Raw genomic sequence first — 13,569 nt, 5'->3', positions numbered from 1 at the left:
CCTTTGTTGTTGATCGTGTATGTAAATTCCTATGCTAGAAAAACACCTTGAACGCACCAGTTGCGTGCCGCTGCAGTTAGCGAGTGACGTGTGGATCAATAATATGAACAGCACGCGTTTGAAAGCACTGCAGAAAGGTAATAAAGGTAGGAAAATATCAGTTAACTGCAAACATTTAGGCTTCAATGTGACGGACGTCGAGCAAAAGTAAATTGTTTGCAAAGTTTCTCGCGCTGTCGGAAACACGACAAACTCAGTCAGTCAACGACACCACAACACAGTCCTCTATTAACGACACTCTTTACAATGCTGTGTCTATTAATCAGGATTTCAATATCAATCAAATTAAAAAAAATTGTTATTACGTATGGACATACAGCCACACCAAAGTTAGCCAGTTATGCAGCTAAATAATGTAATGTAAATCATTAATTTAAAAGAAACCGACTGTTTACCTGTTAAATACAAAGAGGTGATAAAAGAAGTCCTACATTTGAAAATTGTATGAATATTTTGGGAATATAATAATAATAATAATGCATCATATTTAAGGCACCTTTCAAGGCACTCAAGGTCACCGTACAACAACAAAATAAAAAAATAACAAAAGGTAAGAGCAACGGGTAGAGAGTTAGAGAGAGTAGGCCTGTTTAAAAAGGTGGGTTTTCAGATGTGATTTGAAGATGGTGAATGAAACAATGTTCCTGATGCTGGGGGGGAGGGAGTTCCAGAGGCGGGGGGCAGAACGGCTGAAGGCTCTGGCCCCCATGGTGGTCAGACGGGCAGGAGGCACAATGAGGCTGATAGATGAGCCAAATCTTAGTGTCCGGGAAGGGGTGTTGGTGTGAAGGAGGTCAGAGGGGTATGGGGGAGAGAGGTTATAGATGGCCTTGAAGGTGAGAAGCAGAATTTTGAAATCGATGCGGAATTTAACCGGAAGCCAGTGAAGCTGTTGCAGAACAGGTGTGATGTGATTGATAGAAGGGATCCTGGTGATGATCCGGGCAGCAGAGTTCTGAACCAATTGGAGTTTATAAATGGACTTGTGGGGAAGACCAATAAGAAGGGAATTACAATAGTCCAGGCGGGATGTGACCAGGGAGTGGACCAGGATAGCAGTAGAGTTGGGAGTAAGGGATGGGCGGAGACGGTTGATGCTGCGTAGGTGGTAATAGGCAGACCGAGTGGTGTTATTGATGTGGGTCTGGAATGAGAGAGTGCCGTCAAGGACGACACCCAGACTCTTAACCTGTAGGGAGGGGGAAACAGAGGAGTTATCGATGGTGATGGTGAAACTTGGAGTGTTGGCGAGAGTGGATTTGGAACCTATGAAGAGAACCAGGTTTTGATTTCTTGTAGACAGTTACAGAGGGAGGAGGGCGGGGAGGTGGGTTTGGAAGAAAGGTAGAGCTGGGTGTCGTCCGCATAACAGTGGAAGTGGATATTGAATTTGCGGAAGATCTGACCAAGGGGGAGGAGATAGATAATGAACAGGATGGGGCCAAGTACAGAGCCTTGGGGAACACCAGAGGAGAGGGGAGACGGTTGGGATGTGAAGGTTTTCAACTGTTAAGTTGTCGTAGATGCGGTGTGAACCAGGGAGCAGAGTTGGTAAATGACACAGTCCTAGTTTTAACAGGAGCAAGTGAATTCAGCAGGGAATGGAGGCCATGATTATAGTGGGTAACCAGTTGATCAGGAGTAGATGAAGAACTGAGGCTGGGGAGGCTGTTAATGCCTGTGGTGAGATCAGCTAAATTAATATTTTTGATGTAACGAAAAGAAATAAGCCGAGACTGCTTAACTTTCTTTAGTCTTAAGGTTGCGATAAAAGATATTTACAAGTGATCAGAAATGGTAAGGTCATTGGCAGAACAGCTAAAGGGAGTGATGCCAGAGCAGCATACGAGATCTAGGATATGGCCTTTAGAGTGGGTGGGGAAATCAACATACTGTTTAAAATCAAAACTATCCAGGCAGGATGTAAAATCCTTGGAGAGTGAGTCGTTGGGTTTGTCCATATGGATGTTAAAATCACCAAGCAGAATTATATTGGGACATAGTGAGGTAAGGTGGGTGAAAAGAGCAGAGAAGTCATCAATAAAATCCTTATTTGGCTTAGGTGGACGATAGACAGTGACTAAAATAGTGGGAGTTGGACCATTCAGTTGAATAGCCATGGCTTCAAAAGATGAGTATGTCGTCAGTTTGACAGACGAGATCTTCCAGGTCTCGCCCTCCTCCTCTTCCGGTGAGACGGGGCTGGCTGGAGTAAACAAACCCAGGTGGTGTAGCTTCATTGAGCTGAGAGAAATCATTAAGTTGTTGCCACGTCTCAGTTAGACATAAAAAGTCATACTTGCGGTCGAGGAGCAGGTCATGCAGCAGACGACCTTTGCTTGTGAGGTACCGGATGTTAATTAAACCTACTTTGATGTCGCAACGGTCGTTGGATAAGCTAATGTTAGCCGCCGCTCTGGCTATGCGAGCTAACACACTGTGGTCCACTTTGCGGGCAGAGATTCTCGGTCGACGGCGTTTCATGGACCAAATGGAGTTAATGGCAGTGGAGTCATCAATGTGGAAGTTTCGTCGGGAACCACGGTGAATGTATTTCCGATATGGCAGGCGGGCGATGTCCGGATAGAAACGCAGCATCGGCGGGGAAACAGTTGGATGAAACAGAACCTGGAGGAGCTCAGCAGCTGTGTATTGGAGTAGGGCTGAAGATGGATTTAATAAGATGGACATAATAGTCCAGAGGAGAACAATCCTCACAGGCAAGTAAAGCCGCATGATGAGCGAGTGAGAGGCACCAGGAGATAACGGTCGGGAGGAGTAAGAGCTCCACGAACAGGTAAAAGACGTCCATAAAGATAAACACACACGGTGCTAACAGCAAATCGTTTGGAGAAGAACCAGTGTAGACTATAAAACCAACATTTTTGTCTGAGTCAGGACGAGAAAAGTTCAGATAGCAGTTAAGATCAGAAAGGGGGGGCCGGAGAGCAGCGGCAGCCAACTGCGCCAGCGTACGCTCAACCGGAAGTCAATATGAACAATGTGTTCTTATTCTGATTTAGCATTTTATTCTTTTGTTTCCCAACACTTTACCTGGCAGGCATGCACTTCAATGAAAATACAGAGGCCGTTTCTCAATATCCAAACTTGTGCGTACTTGTCCGTGTACTCCCGTACTTGTGAAAACGTCATCAGCCTCAGTCCAAGTTCTGTTCCATTTCTCAAGAACGCGAGCAGCGAGTACGGTTCTCATACCCGGAAGTGTTCTCGCTCCGCCCATTTTACCAAGTATGCATCGGGTGGTGACTAGTGTTGTGTCGGTCAGGAGTGATTCATTCGAAAGTACGAATCATTTGAGTGAACGAACTGACACATCGCTGGTGAACTGACGCTGAGGGATGAACTGACACACATAGAGGAGGTGAACTGACGCTGAGAGACGAACTGACACAGAGAGGAGGTGAACTGACGCTGAGAGACAAACTGACACACAGAGAGGAGGTGAACTGACGCTGAGAGACGAACTGACACACAGGAGGAGGTGAACTGACGCTGAGGGATGAACTGACAGCGCTGGTGAACTGACGCTGAGAGACGAACTGAAACACAGAGGAGGTGAACTGACGCCGAGAGACGAACTGACACAGCGCAGGTGAACTGACGCTGAGAGACGAACTGGTACACATCGCTGGCGAACTGACGCTGAGAGACGAACTGACACACAGAGAGGAGGTGAACTGACGCTGAGGGATGAACTGACACACAGAGAGGAGGTGAACTGACGCTGAGAGACGAACTGACACACAGAGAGGAGGTGAACTGACGCTGAGGACATGAATCTCGTCCGCGCTGTCACTCACTCACTCTATGACCCGTGGCGCGCACGTACTGCACTGGGCACTGGGCTCCTACTTAGAACTGAACGATTCGGTGAACAAATCTTTTGAATGAATCATTTTAATGAACTGATTCAAGTGATTCAGTACACTCAAATGAACTGCCGATCCCATCACTAGTGGTGACTTGAGCGTACTTGGGAAAGCCATATAAGTGGACCACAGTGTGTTAGCGCTCATTCCCAGAGCGGCGGCTAACGTTAGCTTATCCAACGACCGTTGCAACATCAAAGTAGGTTTAATTAATATCCGTTCTCTCAAAAGCAAAGGACGTCTGCTCCATGACCTGCTCCTCGACCGCAAGTATGACTTTTTATATCTAACCGAGACGTGGCAACAACTTAATGATTTCTCTCAGCTCAATGAAGCTACACCACCTGGGTTTGTTTACTCCAGTCAGCCCCGTCTCACCGGAAGAGGAGGACCTGGAAGATCTCGTCTGTCAAACTGATCTGGCTCATCTATCAGCCTCATTGCGACTCCTGCCCGTCTGACCACCATCGGGGCCATGGAACTCCCTCCCCCCCGGCATCAGGAACATTGTCTCGTTCGCCATCTTCAAATCCCATCTGAAAACCCACATTTTTTAACAGGCCTACTCCCTCTAACTCTCTAACTCTCTACCCGTTGCTCTTACCTTTTGTTATTTTTTATTTTTATTTTTATTTTGTTGTTGTACATGACCTTGGGTGTCTTAAAAGGCGCCTTAAATATAATGCATTATTATTATTATATATCCCAGAATGCATTTCGGCGGAACATAGCAGGATAAAATACAAATATAATCCTGAAATAAATATTTTTCTGTGTCCCGGAACGCAGTTTCGAAATCATTTGAGGCGAGAAATTAGTCATTTAGAGTCTAAACATGTGGTTTGTGTAATAAGATATGATGTATTTATAGTTTGACAGCGGCGCTGTTGGAGGTGATCAGCTCCGCCTCTGCGGACGCTCGGTGCTCACAGTGCCCAGTAGAGGGCAGCGTTACCTCGGCCTGTCCTGATGAAATGATCCGCTGGCTCAGGCGGCTCCGTCATTACATACTTGGTGTGATCGATAGATTTGTTGTTGACATGTTTTGTTTTTAATGCAAATGTTTTGACCTGACAGTGTGAACTTTTGGATAACATTAATGTTGAACTTATTGTAACTTTGAATTTTAGATTTATATTAAAGTCGCACTGTCATTATATATGTATTTACATATAATGGACACTATTTTATAGTGTATAAAATATTTAAAATGTGAAAATAACAACAATATATGTATTTATTAAAAGTATTTTATATGTTCATTGATCGACACTGTAGGTGGCGGTAATGAGGCTTAAGTGCTTCGCGCCACCCGCCATTCAAACAGTTGAACAAGGAAGTACGCTGCTGTTCCAATTGAAGAATCGTGCTCGTGTACTCCCATGCTTGGAAGGTATGTTCTTCAGTCGTACTTCTCAAGTATGTACTTTCCAATTAAGCAAGTGTGGCAAAGTGGCAACAGGTGAGAGAAAACTGACAACGCCACCTCAGGGAATTTCACCCCGAGGGAGTAACTAATTAGAATAATTCCGCCCACGTCAGGGCTCACCCCAGATTAAGGACACAGATTCAAAAAGCACTAGAGATGAGACGTGATTCCACAATTAAACAATTATTTTATTTTCACAATATGGCTAAAATTATAATAAGATCATTCACTTTTCTTTTATTACTGTACCTGCACACTCAACCTATTCTACACGCCCACAAATACCTGGGCTAGGGCTGGGGGCCTAATGCGGCTGGGAAAATATGATAAGAGAAAGGGAGGGGTCCTAATGTACACCACAGTGATTACCATAACCATCCAGATGACACCCAAATGCTGTTGAGGGACCAATGACGGATACCACCACCAGGGGGACCAGCCGCGATCTGCCCCACAGCTCTGCCCTGCAAAAAAACAGAAATGGTCGACTTAGTTGACTGAAGAATGGCTCTAAACTGCACACACGCCTCCCAGCAAGTGGAATACAATAGATCAAAATAACATACTATTAAAAGTTTACAAAGAAACAAAACAACATGCAATAACACAATCTAATTATTTTTGATAAAGTAATCTGAAAAAACACAAAACAAAATATTCAAACAAAACATGCATTAGTTCAAATCAAATACTTCAAAATACACACAACACACAAACAAAATTAAACAAATTAGCAAACAAAAACAATAACCATAATTCAAACGATCACAGAAAATATCTATTATAATAATATCGGTGATATTAGTAGCGGTAACACGAGTTTGAATAATTAAAAGAGAGGGAGGCTGAGATTCACATAGGGCCGCAGGACTGTAATTCACGTGCTGGCCCAATCACCTGCCAAGCGAGCAGAGAGCAAAAATACTCAGAATACTATAATAATATAAATGTGTCAACATCTAAAAACACACAAAAATCGGCCTGCATATACATACCGGAGTGCAGCAACGCAGTTTTCCCAACCCGTGAGGAGAGCGAGCGAGAGAGAGAGAGAGAGTGCACGGCTCAATTGCCGTCCACGGCAGCTAGAGACCAAAAAGCCATTCAGTTACCGGCCCAACAAGAGCTACCGGCGGCTAAAGCACAATGTAGCCAGCTTACCTTCCAATGCAGATGTATCCACCTACAATGCAGGGAGCACACTTCGGCTCTGCAAGAGGACGCACGCAGCCAACACACAGCTGACTCTGCAAACAGACTGGAGGCATGTGTAACGCCACTAACACTCGCCGTAACTTCATAGACGTTCGAAAGAATCCTGAAGCATAACCTACTGTAGTGGTATGAGTATATCACTGCCATATTAAACCTAGTTTGGCTGCACCACAGCCCCTTTGGCTTATTAGCCAATCACTGCTCTTGCCAAGGCGATAAATGTAGGCCGTGTCCCTCTGCCTGACCTCTCGCTTCCTGCCTCTTCGGCCCGCCCACTTCAGGGTCGTTGCATCTGCCGCTGGCATCCGAGCACGGGTAAGCGTACCTTGCCGCGTTGTTTTGTGTATATTCCTCCGTGTTCCAGTTAATTAAAACCGTCGCTCCTTAATAGATCTTCACTGCGGTCGAGTCGCTATTTGGGGATTGCGTACCGCTGCCGACCATTGCATTGGTGAGTGACGACATGCTTTTGTTGTTAACTGCTGTAGCCAGGTGCTGAGCTCCACTTCCGCTCTTCTCCCTCTAACAGTCTGCTGGTCGTGTGTTGCATGGCGGCTGTATTCTCTGCTGCATGCGATTCTCTTCACCCCTCTCCCTCTTTGGACGGGCTGCTAAAGCACCCGGACCTATAACTGACTGTAAAGCTAACGCTAATGACGTTACGTGCAGCGCTGCTGTGTGTGTTTGTGTGTGTGTGTGTGTCAGTCATCTGGCTGGAGGCGTATTGCCTAGACTCTCAGCCGCTCATTGAGACTGGGTGTATGTGTGTTTGTGTGTTTTAAATGCAAGGTGTCGAGGTTTGGTCTAATTGTTTATTTATTTACTTTCTGTCTAATGGTTGAACTTCTATTGTTAATCTGGTCAAATTGTGTTAAAAATGTTAAAATTGGTTAATTGTTGATTTGATATCTCTGCCCAGAGACTCTTGTTTCTTTTGCCTGGTTGATTTATTAATTCAATTTTACATTTATTTGGTTGGCACGCATTATTAAATATTGGTTGTTTTTCTTTATTTTGCGAGCCCTGTTAACTGTGTTCTCCTTTTCCCCTAGTGCTGAAGGTTGACGGTGGTGGTGGTGGTGGTTCTCCTGGGTGGTGGTGGTCCCCTGTGTGCTGTGTGATCTCCCTTTTTTAGATTTTCTTTGTTTACACATCACTTTTTGCTGTGTGCGTGGGGTGTTCTTTTTATTTTGGATGTCACTTCCCCTACCAAACCCCTCCTCCAGCCGGTAAGCCTCAGACTGTTTCTCCCTTTTTTCAGTTGGGCTCCCTCTTTTTTTGTTAGTGCCAAACCTGTTGCTATTTTAAATAATACATTTTGTATGTGATCATTGAACGCTGTCTCCTTCCCTCCCTGAGTAATGAACCTGAGTGTCCTTTTCATTCAAAAGTAATAATTGACCTTTAGTCCGGGTCCTTGGGCCCTAACCCAAGGTGGCGTTGTCAGTAATTGGTGTATAATAATAATAATAATAATAATAGTCATAATAGTACTCGTGCCGTCACACTACCATGCAATATTATCGTGTTGATCACAGATGGAGCAGTCACGCCACGCCAAACAGCCACGGTCAGTCACACCAAACGGCGATCACAGCATGACGCTGATTAGGGAAAGAGGGTGTAGCGCGCATCTGAAGCGCAGTCTCCTGCCCATATACATAGCGGTGGGCGGCGCTGCACAGTCATTACGCACTGATGGCTGAGTGATTTCTGTATAATAATTTCAATATTTCAATGGAGGTCACATACCCCATCCTGTCACACAAGTACATACTGGCATCAGGGTTCCTCCGAGGCCAAGGGCTGAGTTTGTCCTTCATCTTCATCTGCATCTATCCCTCTTTTTTCACCTCTTTTATCAACATCGTTATTGGGCTTTTTAAAGAAACTTCTGACACTCAACTGCCGTGACATTTTTCTTCTTTTCTACTTTTCTTCTTCTACTAGAGCCAATTACTGCAATATGCTCTTCGCCACCAAGTGGTCAAGGGTGTGAATTTTGCAATCTGTCAAAATAACGGATGGCCCTCAGATTTTTCCGTTGCCGTTTTAAAAAAACGGTCAATGACGGAAAATATTCGGTTAACGCGACCCCTGGAACCAATATAAACTGATGCAGCTGTTGTAAACAAGATCACCTTTTCTATATGTGGTTGTTAACAAATACTAATGGTACTGTACTTATACAAACGCATATCAGTGATGTTAATGTTATGTTATTTTTGCCTTATTGTGTTATGCTACTAACTTCTATCTAGTGTCTCTCTCGCTCTCTCCCTCTCTCTCTCCCTCCCTCTCTTTCCCCCCATCTCTCTCACACCTCCCCTGTCGGTCTACCCACCCTCACTCCCACCCCCATGTGCGGCCCGGTCCTCCCACACCACCTAATAAATATATAAATCAATAAAAAATATAAAAACATACATAAATAGCAGGATGGGCATTACAGCCGAGCAGATTGTTTTAATGGAGAGAGTATGAGCAATACAAAAAAGCCTGAAGCAACAGTGTTGCTGCAAATATGACAAGAGGCTGATTTTAACTTCTGACAGCTGTACATTGAGCTGCTTTTAAATATGAACCTTTAGAGCAACAACAACTGTTGTTTTAAACTGTGTTTTATATTGTTTTCATATATTTCACTGATCACAATTATAAAATGCCAGTGTGTGTTTTATTGAAATCGAGGCTGGGTGTGCGTATGAAAATAGGTTACGGTGGGTTTTTCGGTGCTGTAGCTACAAGCAAATCTCATGTTGTCTCTGTACAAAGACCTTTTTAAATGTGAGAAAACAGAGTAGACCTACTCAAGATTTGTGTTTGGGCAACACATAACAGGCGAAACAATTCATTTATTCATGGCAACATTAAGTTAAATTATCTGTCCTGCTGCGAGCGCACAACTTCTTTCAGTGGTGACTGTATATAAAGGTAAATAGGCTATAGCCTAATAAATGACCTCCTGATGCTGAGCAGCGTATCCCCTCAGCTGAACATCTGTAGGCAGACGCGCTCAGAGAGAAAGTAAACAGCAGCTGATCAGCGCGTTCTCTCCCTCCGTACAAATGCTCCGTTCTGATCCAGCTCCACTGGACTTTGGTGACACCAGCTGTAAATGAGTTAAATAGTGACACAGCGGCGCTTTTATAGCCGATGTTATGATTAAACTGGTCGGGACCAGGTTCTGCTCTGTCTGTATGAAGTATTTTTTGTATTTCCAGCCCAGGAACATCTTGTGCGCTGCCGACATTATCACTGCTGAGTCTGACTGCCGCCGTACGGTTTGTCGGTTGAGTCGAATGGCACATGACCAGAGAGAGCCAATCACAAGAGTCAGTTTTGGAAGGGGGATGTTGTTTTGAAAAAAACTAAAAACAAACATGAATCCATGGGGAAGAAAAAACTGATAAATCTGAGCTTTTGTGGTGATTTTTTTTTCAAATGTAACTTAAGTTGTAATCATTGAAATTACCAAAAGCAACTGTAATTCAATTACATATATTCTCCCAGTAATGTAACTGATTACAATTACGTAAATTTTGTAATTAAATTACGTAACGTCATTCCATGTGATTCGTTACTCCCCAACACTGCAAGTTTGACACAAACCAAAATATGACATATATACATACTCATGCTCTGGACAGGGCATCTGCGAATATGTTTTCAGACCCTTTTTTATGATGGATCTCTAAGGGGAAATCTTGGACCAGGAGAGCCCACCGCATGAGACGCTGGTTATGGTTATACATGCGTGACGAAAACACAAGTGGGTTATGATCGGTGTAAACAAGAATTGGCAAAGAACTGGACCCAACATATACCTCGAAATGTTGCAGTGCGAGTAGCAGAGCGAGGGTTTCTTTTTCAATGGTGGAATAGTTAGCTTGGTATCTATTGAATTTTCTTGAATAATAACTGACAGGGTGATCTATTCCCTGCGTATCTTCCTGGAGCAGTACAGCACCAGCCCCAACAGGGCTAGCGTCAACTTCAAGTTTGAACGGACGAGAGAGATCAGGAGCGGCGAGGACCGGAGCATGGCAGAGGAGTGACAAAACATTGTTGAATGCATTTTGACACTCCGGAGTCCATTTAAAATCAACCTTCGGGCTGAGTAGGGAGGTAAGAGGGTAAACGACTGTGGAGAAATTGCGACAAAAATTTCTGTAGTAACCCACCATTCCTAAAAACCTGCGCAGCTCGCGCCTGGTGGTGGGAATCGGGTATTGAGTGATGGCTTTTACCTTTGCATCTACAGGTCGTACTTGGCCCTGGCCCACTTGATGTCCCAAATAAATCATGGTTGCTTTCCCAAACTCGCACTTTGCCAGATTGAGAGTGAGAGAGGCTTGAGCTAGTCGTGTGAGTACTTGTCTTAAAACTTTCATATGTTCCTTCCAAGTGGAAGTATACACAACAAGGTCATCCAAATACAAGCTGCAGTTAGTAATGCCATCCAGGACCTGGTTTACTAGTCGCTGGAAGGTGGCAGGAGCATTACATAGGCCAAATGCCATGACGTTATATTGTAAAACCTGATCGGGTGTCACAAAAGCAGATATTTCAGAAGCGCGTTTAGTGAGAGGGACTATCCTTTCAACAAATCTAATTTACTGACATAATTTGCATTCCCCACATTATCCACACAGTCCTCCATCCTAGGTAAAGGATATGAGTCAGGGAATGTCACAGAATTAACTTTACGGAAATCAGTCACAAAGCGAGACGAACCATCAGATTTAGTCTCCAACAGGCAGGGTGAGCTCCACCCGCTTGAACTGGGTTTTGCCAACCCATGCTGTAAAAGATAATCAGTTTCTGTTTTCATTAGCACGCGTTTTACTGGGTTGCTGCGGTAGGGATGCTGTTTTATGGGTTTCGTATCCCTCACATCTATGTCATGCTGTATGAGAGTGGTCTGTGTGGGAACATTATTAAGCAGACATATGAACTCTGTCACTAAATTGACCACATCATCCTGCTGGTCGGGAGACAGGTGATGGAGTTTTGTCGGCAAGACTTCTAACATTTCTGTATTTGGAAAGCGAGCATTTTGCGCAACAGGGTGAAATGGACGCAACCCTTCCGCATTAACAGGTGCACCATCAGACTCAGGTGGGCTTCTCACTACTGCTGACGCACAGGAAACAACCGAAGGTGATGGTTTAACAGACTCATGCGATGCGTTCTCTCGGGAATTATACAGTTTCAACATGTTAATTCGACAGACACGGGATTAACGCCGTCTGTCAGGTGTACCGATAACATAGTCATACTCGTTAAGACGATTGAGGACATCATAGGGACCTGAACATTTTTCAGAGAGAGCTGAACCTAATACAGGGAGTAAAACAAAGGACTTTATCCCCGACTTTATAGCGGTCTGATCATAGTGTTTTTTCATGTCCATTTGCGAACGGGTCAGACATTGTTTGGAAACCGCATTAGCTCGAAGCAAACGATCCCGGAAATGACTGACATATTTTGCCACCGTTTTATCCGACGACTCTGCAGGCAGCAACAGGAAGCGCTCCTTTAGTGCTCTGAGCAGACCACGCGGAGTGTGACCAAAAACAAGCTCAGCCGGACTAAAACCGAGGGATTCCTGCACAGCCTCTCTAGCAGCGAACAACATAATGGGACACCCTCATCCCAGCTCTTCCCCATCTCTAAACAATACTTCCGCAGCATGGACTTTAACGTCTGATGCCACCGATCCAGCGCGCCCTGCGACTCTGGATGGTAAGCGCTCGACAGGACATGTTGGACATTTAATGTTTTAACCACCTCTTTAAAGATTCGCGACTGAAAATATGTGCCCTGATCAGTCTGAAAAACTTTTTGGAGTCCGAACGTAGAAAAAAAAAACTTAGTTAGCGCCTTGATAACATGGTTAGTGGTTATTTGGCGCAATGGGACAGCTTCGGGAAATCTGGTTGCAGCACACATAATGGTCAACAAATATTGATTACCAGACTTTGACTTGGGGAGAGGGCCAACACAGTCGATGATGACGCGGTCAAAGGGGGCGGTTACAGGAATAGGCTGCAGTGGGGCAGGTGGTATTTTCTGATTAGGTTTCCCAGTGATTTGACAGAGGTGACAGCTACGACAGAAGCAAGACATCCTGTTTTAATCCTGGCTAGAAGAAATGTTGTAACAGGAGCCGATAAGTTTTTGTAACGCCAAGGTGTCCGGACCACTGGCTCTCATGTGCTAATGACAAGACTTGCTGTCGGTAACCACCTGGAATAACGATTTGGTTTACGATGTCCCAATCTGAGGTATCATCACTGGAAGGTGACTATTTACGCATCAGTATGCCTTGATTCACAAAATAAGCTACTTTATCCCTGTTAACCTGCTCTGTACTTACCACACTAGCGAAACACTTCTGCAATGTTGGGTCAGTCTTTTGCGCAGCACACAGCCGATTACGGGTGACAAGAAGAACTGTACCGTCAGCGGATGGAGGTTGAGGAGCAGGGGGCTTTAACGATTCCTCCTGCAGAGCGCGAGGTGCGTCAACATCCACCCGTTGAGTTAGCTGGGCGTCATCTGAAAAAGCCGACATCATCACAGTGTCATTCAGAGAAATTTCAGGACATTTTTGCGATTGTGCACAAGTGACTACACACGCGGGATACAGACCAGCGGAGGAAGTGGGCTCCTCGACTACGTCAGGAATATCCAGCAGCTCCAAGGCAGGTGTCACTTTACCACCAGCCACATCAATTCCTATTAACATGACAACACCTTTTATGGGCAAAGCAGGACAAACAGCAACAGGAAAGGTACCTGTTATTAAAGGTGATTGAATATAAATACGATGCATTGGCCTAGGGATATAACCCATTTCTATGCCACGCAATGCAATACTGTATCCACACAAGGATTTCTCTGAGAACAGCAACGCACTAGTCAACATCACTGACTGTGAAGCACCAGTATCACGCAAGATGGATATTT

The sequence above is a fragment of the Microchirus variegatus genome (genome assembly GCF_963457635.1).
Source record: "Microchirus variegatus genome assembly, chromosome: 8".
Lineage (NCBI taxonomy): Eukaryota > Metazoa > Chordata > Actinopteri > Pleuronectiformes > Soleidae > Microchirus > Microchirus variegatus.
The sequence above is the reverse complement of the archived record's forward strand: the minus strand, read 5'-3'. Positions refer to the sequence as shown.